Source organism: Myodes glareolus, chromosome 27 (assembly GCF_982192425.1).
Source record: "Myodes glareolus chromosome 27, mMyoGla1.1, whole genome shotgun sequence".
In the NCBI taxonomy this organism is placed as follows: domain Eukaryota; kingdom Metazoa; phylum Chordata; class Mammalia; order Rodentia; family Cricetidae; genus Myodes; species Myodes glareolus.
In genome coordinates this window covers 11,279,158-11,299,361 of record NC_142052.1, presented here as the reverse complement: position 1 = coordinate 11,299,361, position 20,204 = coordinate 11,279,158, and the positions used below count along the sequence as shown (strand labels likewise).

General features: G+C 38.0%; 1 protein-coding gene and 1 long non-coding RNA gene across 6 annotated transcripts in view; one reads left to right on the top strand and one right to left on the bottom strand.

Moving 5' to 3' along the window:
• Positions 1-11,656, top strand: part of LOC125399933 (uncharacterized) — a 35,550-nt gene extending 23,894 nt beyond the window's left edge. For 2 of the 3 annotated variants that reach the window (XR_015736833.1, XR_015736831.1), the window contains 3 exons: positions 6,666-6,770; positions 8,078-8,173; positions 11,464-11,656. This is a non-coding gene — a long non-coding RNA (uncharacterized LOC125399933). Of the gene's footprint in view, positions 1-6,665; positions 6,771-8,077; positions 8,174-9,776; positions 9,941-11,463 lie in introns of all 3 variants that reach the window. The other variant, XR_015736832.1, reaches the window with a different exon arrangement.
• Pclo (piccolo presynaptic cytomatrix protein) overlaps positions 1-20,204 on the bottom strand; it is a 315,871-nt gene that overhangs the window by 124,091 nt on the left and 171,576 nt on the right. The gene's annotated exons all lie outside the window — the stretch shown is intronic.

Genomic DNA, 20,204 nt, shown 5'->3' with positions numbered 1-20,204 from the left:
AGTCGAACACTGATTGGCCAGTAGCCAGGCAGGAAGTGTAAGCAGGGCAACCAGACTAGGAGAATTCTGGGAAGAGGAAAGGCTCAGTCTGCAGTCACCACATAGACACAGAGGATGCAAGATGAAAATGCTGCACTGAGAAATGGTACCAAGCCATGTGGCTAAACAGAAATAAGAATTATGGGTTAATTTAAGTTGTAAGAGCCACCTTAAAATATACCTGAGCCGTATGTTAAACGGTGTTGTAATTAATATAGCTTCTGTGTGAATGTTTGGGTCTGGGTGGCCGGGAAATAAAAGTGCAGTCTCTACAAGATATAGCAAATTCAGGGTCAAAACAAATGGATGAGTTTTAAGCAGGTGTTTGTGGAGGGAAATGTGTAACATGTAAGTTTTCAGGGAAATTCAAGGATCATCTGGCTTCATTATCAGCAGATAAAGAAACAGTGCCTACGAGTAAGATCAGATTCAGGGCGTTCTTGATACAAGCTCGGAGAGGAAAACCGGAAAAAGAGGCAAATATATGGGAACTTACAATACAAAACTTTGACATCTGTGTCTATATTGGAGTCTCAAACCCTCTGTACCAGTCTCTTACAGGCTGCAAAAGCAACCCTGGTTCTTACATCAAGGTCAAATTATCCAGGAGCACACGAAATGCAGAGGAAACCATCAGAGCGTCAGTATTCAGTCCCTGGCTCTCGCTTGTGATACTCTCCACTGGGTAGTAATCAAGACTTTGTCTAGGAGAAGACAGCCAAATCTAATTTCTTCCAGTGACCACGCAGCTGTCACAGCAGGTAACACAAAGGCGACAGACATCATCTATCAGGGCTTCAGCAGGACACTCACTGTCTTCTCAAAGAGGTCAACAAAATAGTTCTGGTCACAGGAATGGAAATGCAGTTCATGGCTCTTCATGGTGTGGCACACACACCACACACACATACACGTGTGTAATTAGCCAAGGTTTCTTAATCTTCTTACTAATCTATTGGAAACAGGTGTTTCTCTGCACTGGGTGACTGTTTTGAACTTTGGAGGATATTTGTCTATACCTATGGCCTTTCTCTACCACACATAATATAGAAATCAATGTTGTCATGTATTACCAATCATCTCCTTAAGCAGCCTTTAGCTGATACTCACAGATGTTAGAAAATGTGCTCTGGAAGAGATCTTTGCTCTATTTGATTAATTCTGTCTCCTGATGTGGAAACAGCTGCTCTTTGTACGTCTCTCACGCTGCTTTATTCTGAGTGGGAAAACATATTTAAAAACAAACAAACAAACAAAAAAACCAAACGCTTGTTCCTGGAATGGTGCCTTGGAAAGACACGAGTGAGAAAAACTATTAAAAAAAAAAAAAGGAGTCCATGTTACAGTAAAGACCTCATAAAATAAATGAAGCAAGAATGTACTAGATGATTTTGCCTTGTTATCAATTTGCCCCATGCTAGTAAAACACGTTCACCTCTTCTGACTAACTTTTCCACGAGCGGGTTGCTAAACTGTAAGATCACCTACCCGCTTAGGCCTTTTTAAAGGACGCTGCTTTCACCCCCTAATCTTTCTTCTCTTCTTCACCTCGTTTTGGCTGCAGTGTTGACTTGTGAGGCCCTCATCAGAGTTCAGACTGACATGGGGGCTGATCTGTCAGCAACCAACATTGTCAGGTAGTTAAGGCTTTTGTTCTTTGTACAATACTTAGCATTGATTATCTTGTCACGGAAACAAGAAGCCTCAGAAAATTCCTGGGAAACTTTCGACTACTGCTGAAACTATGAAAACTAGCATGAATGAAACTGTCAGTCTGACTGAAAACGTCATAGATTTTAGACTTCATTAAAGGCTATCTATTACTAAGTTTAAAAGAATAATTAATTATGTAATTAAATACACATGAAAACCTTAACCGTGTACTTATTTATTTTGCAAGTCCATACTGGAATTACTCAGTGAGATCAGTTGACAGCTAAACTTAAATTTAAAATCAGAAAATCCCAGCCTTCAAAAAAAATCATTTAAGAAACAAAGAGTTCAAGCAAAAATACATCTGAAATCTAAGGGCAATTAAAAACACAGTTAGGAAGATTGTAACAGTAAACACTTGCGTGTTGCTCATTATGCTGAAGGCTGAGATTGTAATGCTAAGATGTGATCTGTACCCTTTACTTTTGGAAACCACACAGAATCTAAGAGCAGAAACCACTCTGAGGCAACTTCTTCCATTCTACTTCAGTCCTCCAAATTCGGAAATTCTGTTCACTTTGAATATGAAAATAGGCCTTTTTCTTCTTGCTAAAAAGAATAATTAACATATTCTTCTAATCTCTGACCTTATTTCCCTCAACTCTGGACACAAGAAAATAATTATAAGCCCTCATGCCTTTAAATTATTATTCAGAAAGTGGACATGTGTAGGGATTTTGCCTCCTCCAAGCAAGGCAACTGTATAAAACATAAACCTGGTCACCATGTTCATTTAGCGTTGAGAGGTTCGGTTAGGACAGGATGATGAAGTTGTAGGTGAGCCTAGGAATGACAGAAGGAAGCTGATGCTGCACTTCTTTCCAGTCAGACTGAAGGCAAGCGGAATTAACTCCGAAGTCACAATAGAAACACTAAGATGCTTTCTTGACTCCACGCCTGTCCATCTACAGCAAGACATCAGTTCTGAGACAAGATAGCAGTTGAATATAGAGCCAAGTGCATGTCCTCCAGAGCGTGCCATTAGTTAAGTGTTCACAGAAAAACTTTATCTTCCTCGCTGTCCTCCAGGTCCATAGGTTTAAAGGAAGGAAAATGCTTAAATTCTACATAGAGAAAATTGGGCTGCAGCCCAATATGAATGAATGCTTTCATGATTAAAATACTAGAAAACCAGTACTAACATAATGGGAAGATCTTCAAATTATGGGAAAAATCAGATACTTATAAAATCTTGAATGTGTACTACTGACAGGGGGAATTTATCTTTTGTGAATGGAACTAAAATTGACCAGAGGATAGTTTAATTGCAAAAATCTAGAGACAATAATAAAAGTAAAATAATAATAATAATAATAATATGGGCTGGAGAGATGGCTCAGTGGTTAAGAGCACTGACTGCTCTTCCAGAGGACCTGAGTTCAATTCCCAGCAACCACATGGTGGCTCACAACCATCTGTAATGAGATCTGGTGCCTCTCCTGGCATGAGGGCATACATGGAGGCAGAATGTTGTATACATAATAAATAAATAAATCTTTAAATAATAATAATAATAATAATAATAACAACAATAATGTGTGAGAAGCTAAATTACATTCTTCTGGCAACAAGAGAGCACAAACAAAGCACTAGGACACGCTTAGAGGTCCCGGAACAAGCGCTCTCTGTCTCCAGCGGACTGGAATGCACTCAGCACTCCATCACTCATTCTTAAGCTTCCTGTCCTGCACCTTGTGTCCCAGTTTGCTTTGTTTTCTTGCTGAGATCCGTTGTTCTTGAGCTGAGCAGCCAAGCAGAAAACGAGTTTCTACCTCACTGGACAGAGAATGAGAGACGCCAGTCTGTGTCACCTTTATTGCCTTATATATTCTGGAAAGTCCCAAAGAGATTAATTTCTTCTTTTTCCAAATATTGATGAAGTATTTTTTAAAGCACTCTTAGAACTTTTGTTAAGGCGATATATCTATGTACATTTATGTTTCTATCTTCTCCCCTCTCTCCCTTCTTTCCTTCTTTTCTATTTCGATTCAGATGTCTTTATCGCAAGGAAGAAAACAATATATATGCTGTTTCTAGGGATTTCTGTACAGTTCATTGGCCACATTAAGTTTCTTATTCCTTTGATTTTCTTCTCAATGGCTTTGTTCTATTATCACAGCCATAACCAGGGTTCCATGGAAACTGTGTATTTTATAACAGACATTGGAATGGTATTTTACTATGAGTGCTTTAGTAGAAGGTAATATCCTTCTGAACTCATGATGATCAAGGATACTACTTTGAAGAAAATAAGGACAGAGTCCCTACTGCCTGTTTTAAACTGTCATTTAAAACGACAACAAAAAATGCACAACAAAATTGCGTGAAGTTGTTATCACATACGCAATCCTCAAGACTAATTCTTTACTGTACATGAAATTACTTGCCTTTGTATTGGTATGTTAATTTAAAAGAAAAAAGTAGGGGCTGGAGAGATGGCTCAGAGGTTAAGAGCATTGCCTGCTCTTCCAAATGTCCTGAGTTCAATTCCCAGCCACCACATGGTGGCTCACAACCATCTGTAATGAGGTCTGGTGCCCTCTTCTGGCCTGCGGGCATACACGCAGACAGAATATTGTATACATAATAAATAAATAAATAAATATTTAAAAAAAAGAAAAAGAAAAAAGTAATCTACAATGCAAATGTAAACATCAGAACACATGATAAATAGTATTTACATATTAAGACATTGTAGTTACATATGATACAGAAAATAAAAGCTGCATTTAATAATTCAGAAGAACTCAATCCTAAATAGGAAAGGAATGTTTTGATAAGTGATCATTTAGTGTCTTTTAATTTCAATTTTCTAGTACACTGAAAGTGTCAACTATTAAATTCAACAAAAATATTGATTGAAATGGAATTTCCCATGTAGTGTTATAACAAAACCATGACCATCATCATCAACAACAACAAACATCCAATTCATTACTACAAAAGTAAAAACTAATGCTTTTTAAGCATTAAAGTGCATAAACTTTGACTTCTGTGATAAATAGATTTTTACTTGAAAACTTCTAACTTTGGTTTCTGGCCAAAATAGTACCTTTCCTAAAACTAGTTATTAGATTATGTGCTCTCCTCTTCTGCTGGGAAATATTATTTTAAGCAGTGTGACTTTTGCTTATGCTGCATTTGTTCAACTCTGTGAAGCTGTGCCACTTTTCCTGTCTCAAATCCTTAATGGTCTAATAAAGAGCTGAACAGCCAATAGCAAGGCAGGAGCAAAGATGGGTGGGGCTGGCGGGCAAAGAGTATAAATGAAGGAGAAATGAGGAAGGGGAGGAGCAATGAGAGAACAAGGAGAGGAGGGCACTAGGGGCCAGTTCCCAGCCACCCAGCCACCCAGCCACAGAGTAGAGTGAAAGTAAGATCTATAGAAGGAAGAGAAAGGGAAAAGCCCAGAGGTCAAAAGTAGATGGGTTAATTCAGGAAAAGGTGGCAAGAAACAAGCCAAGCTAAGGTTGGGCTTCATAATTAAGAATAAGCCTCCAAGTGTGATTTATCTGGGTACTGGGTGATGGGTTCCCCAAAAGTCAAAAGAGTAAAAAGTAAAATACCACACAACATAACTCACCTAAAGTTTAAGGATATTTCACAAATATTTTGGTTCGTTTTACCATTTCCTTGATGGAATTTCAAGCTCATGGTCCTTTAAATGCTTTTTACTTATATAATTCTTAGAGTGTGTTCCCTGAGCAGAAAGACACTATACTAGGTTCTTATGGTAGAACAGATGTCAAGAACACAAACCATATGGAACTTTTAGTTATGACACAGTAGAAAAAAAGGAGGTCTGACATAAAAATAAGAGATGAAGATGGAAGCATTCTATGCTGAAAAATAAAAAATACTGTTTCAGATGTTGAAATAATATCACAGAAAATGAGGCCAATCCAACAGTATTGAGCTGTAGGTGTTGGCAATCACTTTTCTCAGTTCCCAAAGTAGAAGTTATTCTTAACACTTCTGTTTTTTCACGCTATTTCTGACGTTTGTATACATTATGCTAAAATGCATGTGGTTATACAAACATCTATTATTGAAGAGGTGCTATGCACATCCAGATACACAGTGAGCTGAACGTGCAGTTCAGTAGACTAACTCCAGTTCTGGGGCACAAGGAGAGACACGGGATAGCAGGTGATATGTCTTCAAAGTCAGGGAGCTTCCTCTTAGTTATTCATATTACTTGCTTGAAGAGTACTGACTGGAATATTATCACTTACACACGAAAACACTGCACTTGAAGTGCAGAATGGGGTGGAAACATAGATAAGGTTTGAGAACATCCCATATTTATCAAATGGTTATCCTAGGTGGCAAAGCTTGACTCAAAAAATAGAAGTGATTTCCTCTAGATCAAGTGATAAGTTCTCCAGATCGCTGAATCAATCTCCTTATCTGATAGATGAGACTGAACCAGGATTAGAGCTGCTTCAAAGAAAGAACAGCCATGCCTTGGGTTGTTAATTAAACATCTAGGGCCATCTGAGAAGGCACTGAACCCTTAGCACATAGGACTCAGATGGTGTAAACTAGACTTGATCTGAAAACCTCTTTCCTGCACTATAGCTTCCTTGGTTCCAGAAAATATAATGAAGCTGTCAAGACAAAGAAGCAATTAAACTGTCCTATTTAATTGCAACACCTATGAACCGCAACCAGCAGCACGGCAATAATGATGCTCTAAGTACCAGTCACACATTGATGGAAATTAAGAGCTGTTGGACTGGATTTAAGGCCCATACAAGAGGAGGAAAAAAATCTTGCATGGTACTGGAAGCTTAGCTTCCTGTAGCTAGTGAGGTCAGAGACCTAAGCAAAGAATCTAGTACTTTGTACTAGTACTTTGTAGACTGGTAAGATTCCTTACTACATTCTAAACCTCATCTTTTTACCCACAGATCATGAAAGAAGTTCTCTTAAGTGAAGCAAATGAGACCATCGCAGGAAACCACAAATGGACTCAAAGCAGAAAATAACAGATTTGGGGGAGACAACCCCCACAGGTACAGTAAAACAACAAATTTCTTAACATCAAGGAAGAAATGGGGAAGAGTGTAGGAGCCAGAATATCAAGGATACAGCTGTGATCATCTCAGGTCAGTTTTATATTCGATCTGCTGAAAGAGTCTCTCCTAGAAATGTCCACATAGACAGGAACAGAACAATGGCAGTATCAATGGATATGTTAATGAGAAGGGGAGCATTTTCAGGTCCAACCTAGACATTGAATGATATGCAACTAATGACTACTGAGAAAAAGGAAAATAAGATTCTTCCAGGGAAAAGCCCCTTACTGAAAAGATATACACAAAAACAACAAAAGTACACTCAACAAGTTGTGTGTGTGTGTGTATGCACATACATATCTATATAGGAAACATGCACCCATGTATGCAATGTATACATTTTAAAAGTATATGTATATCCACACATATATATCCATGTGTATACATGTATATATACACCCATCCATGTATATATAAAGAACAAAAGGGTATCAACTTGAGAGTAGGGATGTGGAAGTGTTTAGGGGTAAGGGAGGGCAGTTGGGAGGGGTTGGGGAGAGAAAGGAAGGAGTAAAAGTGACATAATTCTACTTCAATTCAAAACATATTTTAAAAATAGAACACAATTCCGAAGTTCTCCTCTAGCAAAGAACTGTTCTTTAAGAAGATGAAAATTGTTTCACAGTATTTACAGTCCGTGAAACAAAGGCAGCAGTGACTCACGACTCCTGGTCCTGCAGTCAGGATTTGAGTACCGCCATTCAACCAAAATCCATTTAACACATTCAATACTCATTATCTGGTATTACATCAAGCACTTGCCAAACAATGGCAAAGTGGTATTTATTGATCAGCATCATCATTGGCATCATCATATTAAATCCAAAACTAGGAAATTTTAATAGTCTTTCCAAAATATATATAAGCCAAGAAAAGGCATAGCAGGCACTAGAGTTCCAAACTGGTCAATCCTAAGGCTCCTTCTTAACCTCAAAGCTACAGCTATGACTTGCATCAAACAGTAGTTTAGAAATAGCATAGGAATTCACTGGAGAAAGTGGATCAGCTAAGGTTTTCTGATCCTCTTGTCTTTTTAACAAAGCAAAAATTTTCCTGTTGGATATTACAACACTTGCCTGTCTGGGGACTGGGGAAATGGATCAGCAGGCAAAGACACACACCTGAAAACCCGAGTTTCATACCTGGATCCCACACGTTATTGTTCTTATTGTATATCAAGATTTTAGTTGAATCCTTAGTACTTTTCTTTATTAAAATTGCCTTGGGATTCTTTTATTTTCTAGGTTAGAGCTTTCAGAGAAATGTTTCAAATGCCCTCAACTTTGGATACTCTCAAGAAGAGCAGGGATTTGAGAAAAGAGCTTGGTCTGGGGAGAAATGTAAGTCTTAGGTCATGTTCCTTTTCCTGGCCAGACTCCAGTGGTATGAGAAGCTTTTCTGTATATGTGTTTCTTTTATTGCTCAGTGAATAGAGAAGTTGTTTTCGGCCAATGGTTTAACAGAACAAAGCCAGGCTGGAATATATATGAGAGAAAGTGAGAGAGAGAGAGAGAGAGAGAGAGAGAGAGAGAGAGAGAGAGAGAGAGAGAGAATGAAGGTGTAGGTGGGGTCAATAAGAAGCCATGGAGCTGCCGCAGGGGACAGACACGCCCAAACCATGCCCTTAAGTTACAGCCACGTGGCAATACACAGATTAATGGAGATGGGTTAGTTTAGGATGTAGAGTTAGCCAGAAATATACTTAAGCTATTGGCCAAATAGTATTGCAGATAACATGGTTTCTTTTGGACAGCTGGGAAACAAACAAGCGGCCTTCCTCAACACTCCAGTCTTCATCATAGGAGCATGGCTGAGTTCCCAGATTCTTGACCTTTGAGAAAGGCTAAGGTTAGGTCCACATTTTAAAATTATCCCTGCACTATAAGTAAACACCCCTTATATGATCAGAAAGCATTACCTGTTATGTTAGTTGTCTTTACCCATTAATATTAAAATATAGCTTTTATAAACTATTATCATTAAATGATGTAATTAAAAAATAGTCAAAACTCTTGAAGAATTTCTCCAAATGAGAATTCAAATACAAATGTCAAGGAACATTTGAACTAATGTTCAATAGCATTAGTTACTAGGAAATCCAAAATCACAACTATATACTAGTTTATACTCAATAGGATGGCTATTATTTTTTATCATAGCGAGTAAGAATTAGAAAGGAGATAGGAAAATAGCAATGCTTACAGTACTGACAGGAATATAAAAGTTTTAAGTGCTCTGGAAGAGTTTGATAATTCTAGAGCAAAATGTGGAATTACTGTAAGGTTTATCATGTGTACTCCTAAGTACATACCCAAAGTATAAAAGTAGAAACTTTAACAAATACATATGCATTCATACTCATTCCGATGTAATTCAAAATAACCAATATGTCCATCAACAGATGAAGAAATAAGCAAATTGGAGAGTGTGTTATACAACAGATTTCTAGAGTACAAAGGAAAAAAAACCTACATGGCCAAGTGTACATGGATGTTGGAAATATTATTTAAAATAAAAGTGATCAGAAACACAAGGTCACATATTTCTAATCTCGTTTATATTTATACCCAGAGGAGCGGGATCTACACAGACAGAACACACTGGTGGCTGAGGAGGGGGAGGGGAAAAGGACGGGAGTCGCCCCTGGAAAGGTGCAGGCGTTTATTTTGACGGGATGAAATATTTTAGAACCACATAGAGGAGGTGGTGGCTGTGCAACATTATAAATATACTAAACACAACCAGATTCTTTACTTTTAAATGGCTAATTTGATATGAGTTTCACATTAATTATAAAAAGCTGTTCTGTTCTTAGAAATTATTTTTACTTCCTAATATTTGACATATGAATAAGAGTTGACTTCATTTTAAAACACTTTTATTTCTGATCTCTTCTGTTGATGCTTTTTTGGAATTAAATATTAATTTCAAAATTCTTGGCAGTGGCTAGCAGCACCGAAATTATAGGATTTTTCTTTGTAAAACCTACTCTGAGCTGAGGTGTGCAGCTTCATAGCAGAACAACCGTCCACTACAGCAAGGCTCTGGGCTCCGTTCCCAGAACAGCGAAAAACAAAAAGCGACCCACTTCATACGAGTCTATTTTGGTATGTAAAATAATCATCTCTATCAGTCATAACTTAAAAATTTGCTTAAATGCTGGGCGGTAGTGGTGTAAACCTTTAATCCCAGCACTCGGGAGGCAGAGGCAGGAGGATCTCTGTGAGTTCAAGGCCAGCCTGGTCTACAGGAGCTAGTTCCAGGACAGCTAGGACTATTCCATGGAGAAACCTTGTCTGAAAAATCCAAAAGAAAAAAAAATGCTTAAACATCTGTATATAAACCTTATATCTAGAATTCCCTTGAGTACTGAAAGTACTCACAGTGCTAAGAATATTGTACAAATGGTTCTCCTATGAGTGATTGCGCTTGATGTGATTTGGAAACTTTATCTCACTTTGGCAATAGCATCCCACTGCATATTTTACATAACCAATTGCAAGTGCATGAGAAACACAATTTTCCTATTTTATAAATTTTATGATTGTAGCCACTAGCAGGTTCTATTTCAGTGCTATTTAGGGGCAGCATTGTCTCACGTAATTAACCAAAGCCACTCAAATTTTACTTCTATATTTTATAGCCCAGCATGTATTCATTGAAGAATACATCGCAGTATGAATGGGAATTGACCAGAATGAAAGGGCTTTGGTCTATGAGCTTAAAACAGAGAAACACTCTGTTCCTATGATATTATATTTTTATATACATATATATATATATTATAAACTATGGTAATAGTTTATAAATATCCTTATTTTAATCACATGACTTCAGGATCTTACTGGGTAGTGTACCCCCCACCCAAGCCTATTCTTTTCTCTGTGAACACCCATGTTCAGGGTGCGGTTGTTTTCAGGGTCTAGAGTTTGAAGAACTGTGGCCTTGAAGACCACATAAGCCACCATGAGGCAAAGTTTGCACACACAAAAGTAAGACTTTCTCTCTTTGAAGTACTATGAATATTTGGAATAGGATAATGTATCGAGGAACATACAGAAATGATTAATTTCCTTTAAATATTATAATTAGCCTGTGGTTCCCGCACCCAGTGGCGGAGGTGGCAGGATTACCCAGGAGTTTAAGGCCAGTGTGGAATTGATAGTGAGTTCCAGGACAACCAGAGCTCTGTAGCAAAATATTTATTTTAATATTTATTTATTTTAATATTTAAGCAACAGTTTAATTAATGTGTATGTGTGGGAGTGAATGCATTCCCTACCATGACGAACTGACTGTACTCTGGAAATGTGAACCAAATTAAAGCTGCCTCTTTAAGTCGCAGACAATAACTATTTTTCCCTTTCCAAACAATTGAACTTTTACAGGGTTCTGCTTCCCTAGAGATACTGAATACCATTTCCTAGCATCTAATGATACTTTCTTTAAGGTAAAAAAATAGTATATACCACCTGACTACATTCATTTATTGGAAAATGGATTAAACCATTTGTGTGGGAAATCTGAAGAGAGCATAAAACTAATAACATTTCTAAAAATTAAAGCAATAACTTGCATGAAAACATAAATGCAAATGTAAAAATTGAAAGCGCCTCTTGCTTCTTCCCAGCAATCTTTCGTGCTCTGGGGTGTGAACTGTAGCATGGCTTACCGGGGATTTAGTCAGCTAGAGAACAAATCGCTTCTCCAGAGAGAGCCGCTGCTGGGACTCCAGTGTTTTCCTGAAATATCGACTTACTGTCATTTTCATCTGGATATTATTAACTCTGTTTTACAGACAATAAAATGTAATTCTTTACTGAGCATGACCTATTCTTTCGGTTCTTTCTGAACTTGAAGTATTAAATCTGTGGCTGCTGCAAAATGCTTCCCAAGCATCAGGTCTTTAGCGATGTGAAGAATGAGGCCGCCACTGAGTATCAAAAGCGCTCAGAACTTGGACGACAATTCTAAACGTGGCATTGAACTATACGGGAGTGAGAAAGTCTGTGTTCATGCTGTTATAATGGCTAACCACAAAGTCATAGGGATCTCTATTATTTGGTGTTTATATCTCTCTGACTATTCCTTGTCCTAAGACATAACCTTGAAACAACATTGAAACAAATGTGAGATGGGTTTTGTTTGCTAGCGTATTTGTTAATTCATTTTGTGTCTGTGAGTGTGCATGGCACACGCATCACAGTGGACGTGTGGAGGCCAAGTGACAACGTGTGGGAAGTGGTTTGCTCCATCGATTGTGTGTGTCCAGAAGCATCTTATCCCATGAGCCATCCCACTAGCTCCAAGAGATGTTTGCAATTGAAACATTTCTTCTCCATAAATTGAAATCCTGTGAAACAGTGCTCATAAAACTTCAGTCCTGCCGTAAAGTCATGGTGATAGATCAGATTTCAAATGTCCTTTGGATCATTTGGTTCCCTGTGATACAATACTATTTACAATTGATTAGGGATTGTACATTTCATCCAGTTAGTGTCAACAAGCATTCTATAGATTAGAAGATAAAGTTCACAGGCTTGTAAAATCATGTCTTTTTTCCATTATTTTAACTTCTTAAATTTGCTTTCAATTTCGAGTTCTACACAGGCACAAAAAGAAGCAAATCAATGGTTTTAAAATAGCCAAGCCATGAAATATGAGATACTGTGCATTTCTATAAGTATTTATTGGCAAGTGATTCCTGCCACACATGAAAAACTGATTGAAATTTTCAATAAAGATGACTCCTGCAAACAGTATAGGGTGATTTTTGTTAGAACAATTTTGAGTACCGATAACTATATCACACTGGAGAAACTCATACACATTTTTTTTTCAGGTACTAATGGACAGCAAATTGTCACACTAGGTTGTTTAGAAAACATTAACAGTTGCACACCATTACCTATCACGGGAAGCAGTGTTTTCAGGTCAAGGTTCAAATGAGGAACTAACTACCCAAGTAGGCGCAGAGCACAAACCCTGCAATTAGGACTGAGTTTAGTTAAAAAAAACAATGGGGCTGTGTTTATCATTGCCCGGCAGGAACTCACTCCCTAGCAGAAATTAGATGCATTTTTGACCCAACCTCAAAAGCGTGATTTACTCCTGTGGTTAAAATAACTTACCAGAAAGAATTTCTATTTCTTCAACTAATAAATAATAAATAATTAGCCGTTCAGTTGGGAAGAGGAATGGCAATAACAAATGTAATCACCTTCAGCTTCAAGTCTACTTGCGTCACCCTGAATTCAGTCTGGGCTCTTTCCTGTTACCCGCAATATTAAGCTTTTATTTGTCATCACATCTAATTAAATGTGATATGATGAGTCCAAGAATAAGAACATAGAAATGCAGATTCCAGGAATAAGAATGTAGGAAGAAAGAAGTACAAAGTGGTAAGCCTAGGAGGAGAACAGCAGCTAGGTCAGCAGCTTTCTCAGCAGCTTAAGGCTTAACTATTAACAGAGTTTACAACCCAGAGCTCTGCCTGCAAGGCTGAAGCAGCCTCTGCAAACTGAGAGGCAGATTTTAGACAATCCCCTCCCCCTCCCCCCCGCCCCACCACTCATGACCAGCAATTGATGTGAGCTGAGTTAACTCTGAAATGATGGGATGTATGTGACCTTGCTGTGCGTTGTCCCATCTCTTTCCTGCTTTGTGAAACTGGCAGTGTGGGGGAGTGCAGAGTTTTGGTAAACTCCATTAGAGAGAATCAATGGACTAAATACAAACATAGTTTAACAAACAAACAAACCCTGTCAATGGAAATTCTAAAAAAAAAAAGGCACTTTGTATCTGAATTTCACCTTGATATTGTAAAAACTGCTTTGTTCATGCCTAATGCTTGTTGCTCCTTGCTATAAAAAGGGGGTGAAGTTCAGAAACCATCTTTTGCTACAGCCTTACAAGTCCATCTCTGGCTGTGACCTCAGCTAGCCAGCTAGCTTAGATGTTTTTTGTGCCCCAGGGAGAGTTATTTTTTAATTTTTTAATTATTTCCTGGAATAAAGCTGCTTCTGGTTTAATAGACTTTGGTGTTCTGTCCCCCATCTTTGTGTGACCCCCGTGGACCCAATAGACATTCATTTTTTCTCAACAAATAAGTTCTCAAATTATGGGGCTATAATCGGGTTTAATAATTTCTTATATTATTTTTAAGAATTTTCCTGGTTTGATGGTGCACACCTTTATTTAGCTTTGGCATTTTGGAGGCAGAGGTAGGTAGATCTTTGTGAGCACGAGGCCAGCCTAATCTACATAATGAGCTTCACAGGACAACCAGGGATAAAATAGTAAATTGTTATTTTTATCAACTGTTTTATTATGAAACCTTCACAACTTGTTCCTTAGTATGAAATTAAAATAAATAAAAGCCTTTCTGTTATTTAACTTTGGACTAACCTACTTCAACTTACTTAGTCAGTTCCTTTGAGACTCTGTAGCTTACAAATTTATTCCCATCATTCCCTAACTCAGACATTAATTATAACCCCAGACACACACAACATCATCAAAAAAAAAACCCTACAATAGTAAGATTAATGTTGGGTAGGTGTAGTAAATAAAAGGACATACACCTTAATTTCAGATTATCATTGAATAAAATAGATTTAGCTCCTACAGAAGTAAAGTGATTTGTGTATTTTAGCTATGCAGCAGCATATGAAACACTGTACAAAGCCACAGGTTTATGTGTGTATATTCTTCATATGTACGAATACTAAAATAATATATATGATATTAATGTATATTATATTGAATATGAGAAGAAAATATCTGAGAATTAATGGGAAATATTGTTTCTTAACTGTAATTTATGTCTTGAAATACATTCTTGCTTTCTCAAATTATTAACATTATTATCAGTTTAATTGCTATTTTGTTTTTAATAATAATTAATGCTGTATTTTTTAAGTCCTAATAATTAGCAATTTTTAGAAATATAAATAGATACACAAACGTGCATTTGTTTGTATGTGAGTTTTGGAGGAAGTATATTTGGGGGAACGTGTGTGGCTTTATTCCTCACAATTGTTTAAATAGAATAACATGAGCTGTTGAGAAAATTGTATTATAAAACACTTTGGAAGCTAAATAATGTTAAGTAATGCTGTACATTAGTAAATTACATTAATCACAATCAGATCTCAGTCGAGAAGGGTCCCTCATATCCGTTAAACTGGCATCTCAAAATATCCACTGTTATATTTTGGTAGAAGTCTTTCACTAGTAGGAATATAAAACTGTTTCTTAGAAGCATGCTAACTTTTATATTTTGAAATATAGACTTCTGGAGAAGATAAGAAAAAAAATGACCTTTCAGTATTCTGAACTAATCCTTCAATATTGATTAAAATAAATTACAATATTTATTGAACAAACAATAAACTGACATTTGTATTTATGTTGATTTTATCAAAAGACTTGATAATACTTTGCTAACTATTAATGACTCTAAGTCACTTCACTGTTAAATTTTGAAAAACACTAATATACTGTTGCCTATTTTAATTTTAACATACTTGGACTTTGCAATATAAGATTTAATCCTAACAAATATGTTAACAAGATAGAAAATGAAGAAAGATCAGACCTAGAAAAGATGATGTTTCTAGTATTTGCAAATATATCTTTAATATGTAAGTACATTTTCTTACATAATATCATTATAAATATGATTTTATCAAAATCAGTTTTAATAAACTAATATTTATCTTGCTTTTTTTAAAAGATAGGGTAGTAACCCCTTTCAAAAATCTTTCCTCAAATCCCACTTAGCCATTGCTTCTTAAATCTTCATACTTTGGAAGAATACAAAAAAAAATTGGTAAAAACAAAGATTCTAAGTATTTGACTATGGAAATCACTCTTAAAAATAGACATTAAAGGCATCCAAAAATTCAAAAATAGCTATTGAAACAGCAATCATTAAAGCAAAATGTATTCTTGCAACATTCAGCTCATAATTTGCATCTGTTTTTCTAAAGGATCTGGCTTATTAGAGATAAAAATAATTTTAATAGAGATTATATCTGTTAAGGCTGGGAATAGGCTCAAACAGTTTTAACAAATAATTTGTATTCCTATGGCCATGGAGAGGTGATAACATGGTCAACAATAACCTATTTCACTGCAAAATGTATTATGCATTATTACTGAGGAACGAGTAGTTTTCTGAAATGTATCATCTTTTGATGGAGAAATCATTAAAGATTTTTTATTCTTCAGGATATATGAATCTTTGAATGGATTCAGCTATTTATAGCTGTGGGGGTGTTCTTAGAATTTACATTGCTTTCTTGCAGTGGCTAAGGTCACCTTGCCTCCTGACATGCTCAATTAACATTCCTTCCTGAGGTTGTGGATTACCTGGGTTAGTGACACTCTCCTGTGGTGGCAGAGAAAGGTCTCAGGGAGCATAGCGTCTTTACTCTATCTGTGCAATTCTCCCGACCTGAAGCTACAGACACTCCACAAATGCATTTTTAAAAAGTGGGTTGAAATAAATTCTGACGAAGTCCAGTGTTGCACATCCAGGAGGTGGAAAAACCATCAGAATAAACCAGAGTGAGAAAATATAACACTGAGTCAGTCAGGCAAGTTTGGTGAGTGGGCGAATATTGGCTTATTTATTACAGGCTTAACTTTTGCTTTTTGTTTTACTGGACATTAAGAATTTGTGAGACTGGAAAAATGGAAACAGTTTGATAAGAAGTCCATTAAACATCTGTTTGGTCAGGCATTTTTCTGTGCTTTATATAAAGCTGTGAACTCAGTAAACAAAATCTTTACCCACGAATAAAATCTGAGCTTATATTCTTCTAAATAAGAAAGAATACTATGTATTATGTATATTCTACGAGATAATGAAGATAATATTTCACATGTATCATGTGTAAATTTAGGGGTGGAAGTGAGACATAATGTAATACGTGTGTATAAGAAAATTAGGCAGGAGGGCCTCTGTTCAATATCATCTGAGCAAGACCCCATCAATAAGAGTGAATTTTACAAGGATCTGGGAGGAATCCAGAAGAGGAACCTGTACTGGGATAGGAGACGTGTGGGCACATCCAAGTATCAGAGAGTTCCTGTGTGAGCAGGGCAAGGAGTGGGAAGTACGCAGGAACAACAGACAGGCAGCGTTTATGCAATAAAGGGCCTTCTGAAGAAATGCAAATCAAAACTACTTTGAGATTGTATCTTACACCAGCCAGAATGGCAAAGACGAGTAAAACCAATGAGAGCTCATGCTGGCGAGAATGCGGGTAAGGGAGACACTCCTGCATTGCTGGTGGGATCGCAAACTGTTTCCACTGTGGAAATCAGTGTGGCAGATCTTCGGGAAGCTGGGAGGAGGTTTGCCTCAAGATCCAGCTGTGACACCCTTGGTCACATACCCAAAGGACTCTGTCTGTACTCTACTCCAGTGACACTTGTTCATTCATGTCCACTGCTCCTGCCGAGACTGGAAGCTGCCGAGATGCCCATCAACAGATGAACGGATTATTAAAATGTGGTAGATTCGCACAATGGAATATTGTCTACTTGTTTAAAAAGGTGAAATCATGTGCTGGTTCCCAGGACATTTGAATTAGGATTTTCACATCCACAAAGACAATCCTAGGAACCATCTAGGCATGGAGAATGTGAGTCATTTAGACAAGTCACTTCCTCTGGGATGCTACTTGAGATTAGAAAGAAGTTCTTAGGTCTGGTATGATGACCTGTGACTGTAATCTCAGTGCTTGAGAAGTTGAGGCAGGGGGATTTCTGCAAAATTGAGACTAGTCGAGGCTACACAGTGAGTTCCAGGCCTAGGCCACATAGAAAGACGAATATTAAAAAAATAGAAAATATAAAAATCACAGAATAAAAAAACTAATCCCTCCCCAACGGTCTCTTTTCTTAAATACAAACATGACTGACATTAGATTACCTTTCTTTTCCTACATCTCCTTTTCTCTTTCTTTCTTTTTTCTTCCTTCCTTCCTTCCTTTTTCTTTTCTTTTTTTTTAAAAAAAGAAAACAAACTGTCTTTTTTCATTATACATACCAATCCCAGTTTCCATTCCCTACACTTACCCCCCCACCCCAACCACTACTCAGAGAGCATAAGGCACATTGCTTTGGGGAAGGTCCAAGGCCCTTGCTACTATATCTAGGCTGAGCAAGGTATCCAACCAAAGAGAATGGGTTCCAAAAAGCCAGTACAAGCAGTAAGGATAAATCCTGGTGTCACTGCCAGTGGCCCCACAGTCTGTTCCAGCCATACAACTGTCACCCACATTCAGAGGGACTAGTTTGGTCCTGTGCTGGTTCCTTCCAGGTCCAGTTGGAGTAGGTGAGCTCCCATTAGCTCAGGTAAACTGTTTCAGTGGGTGTCCCCATCCTGGTCTTGACCTCTTTGCTCATATTCTCATTCCTCCCACTCTTCAGCTGGACTTTGGGAGCTCAGTTCAGTGCTCCACTGCAGGTCTCTGACTCTGTTTCCATCAGTTGCTGGATGAAGGTTCTATAGTGACATCTACGACATTCATCAATCTGACTACAGGGCAAGGCCATTTCAGGCACCCTCTCCTCTATTGCTTGGGTTCTTAGCTGGCATCATCATTAGGCGGAGGATTGGCAATTTGAGGCCAGCAAAGTCATGCACTAGATGTAAACAAAAAAGGAAGAGACATCTGGTCTACATAAGGATTCTCTCTAACACCACTGACACTTCTGCCAGGGTTCAGTTGACTCCTGTTGTGGTTCCATCATGGAGGACAGAGAGACTGTTCCTCAGAGGCTGGCCCTCACAGATCCATTGGGGATTTTGAGCTGCCCTGGACATGAAGGTTATTCCAGGAGCCTTCTGATCTATCCCATCTGTGGTAACACCTTTATTTTCCTCAGCAGCTGGAAGCACCACACCTCTTCCTAAAACCAAGAGGGGGTACCCACCCCAAAGTCCACCCTCTCTGTGCCAAAAAAGTGAAATCATGGAATTCACAGGTAAATGGATGAAACCTACATACAATGGAAGCTTCTTAACATATAAACATAAAATATAAATGCAATCACCAAATGAATGGGGAGACGACAGGGCTGCTACTAGACATCTTTTGCCACCAACCTTTAACCAGAGCAAGGAACTGGTTTCATTTAATTAAGTTTTTGAACAAAGGAGCCCCATTGAAGCCCCTAAGATACTCAGGCTATTGCGAGAGCTATTGTTTATTCTCCATAAACTGATGGGAAGGCCCTATTGCTGAAGATCACGCTTACATCTCTCATAGACCATGGAGAAGTCAACCCGGTGTCTGCCTAGAGCTGTTTCATCCCTGTTGCCAAAAGTTAATAGTACTGGAAGGTGCTTTGCACACTTCCGAGGGATTGCTAACCACTAGCCCAGATACAAGTCCTGAGGTCTACAGTGATGACTTGCCTGCATGATAAACTGCGCGATGCATAACTTGTTAAAGTAACTGTAAGGTCTACTAAGTGAGATGGAGCCCATACTTGATACGTCCAAGAAGCTGACAGTAGATAGGGCTTGGGCCTAGGGGAAAACCCAGTAGTACTCACTCTTCTGCTAAAAGAACATAGCAATAAGATGACTGCAAACAACCTTCTCCTACACCTCTTGATTAGTGCCCTGAGTTATCATCGGAGAAACTTCCTTCTACAGTAGATGCAAACTAATACAGGAACCCACAACTGGAAAATGTGCAGACAGTGAGAGACTGAAGAAAACTCAGCCCTCAATGGGATGTCTCTATCAAAAATCTCTCCTCGGGGCACAAGAAAGACAAGATGGAAAGACTGTAAAAGCCGGCGGGGATGGAGGACTCCAAGGAAATAGTGTCTTCCAGACACAGCGGGGCTGACGCACACTTGCAGAGACTCTGCTAGATGGGGTCCCAATGCTGAGAGTAGAAGGGGACACGAGCTCCATCACTGACCACTGACAGCTGTTCGCAAAGGAACAATCTGTGTCCTTCAGTGCAGTTTCACCGGGTACACGAACCATAACTAAGGGCAGGTCACATGCCCAGCAGTAGATAGATGGCATAAAACCAACTCAACATTCATTTTGGAGATTTTTTTTTCAATCTCATATTTATGTGTTTGGGCATTTTTTAAACCTTATTAGTCTTCTGTTCATATATTATGGTTTCTTATTTTATGTTTTCATGGATTTTATTTTCTTTGTGTGTGTCTCTCTCTGTATGTGTTTTTCATGTTTTTCTTATTTTTTCTGTTCTTTTCTGCCTGCTTTTTTTCTAAAAAGAGGGAAGAGAATGTATGAAGCTAGATGGGTGGGGATGTGGAGAGGATCTGCAGGAGACAAGGGAGGGAGGGGAAGCCACAATCACAATA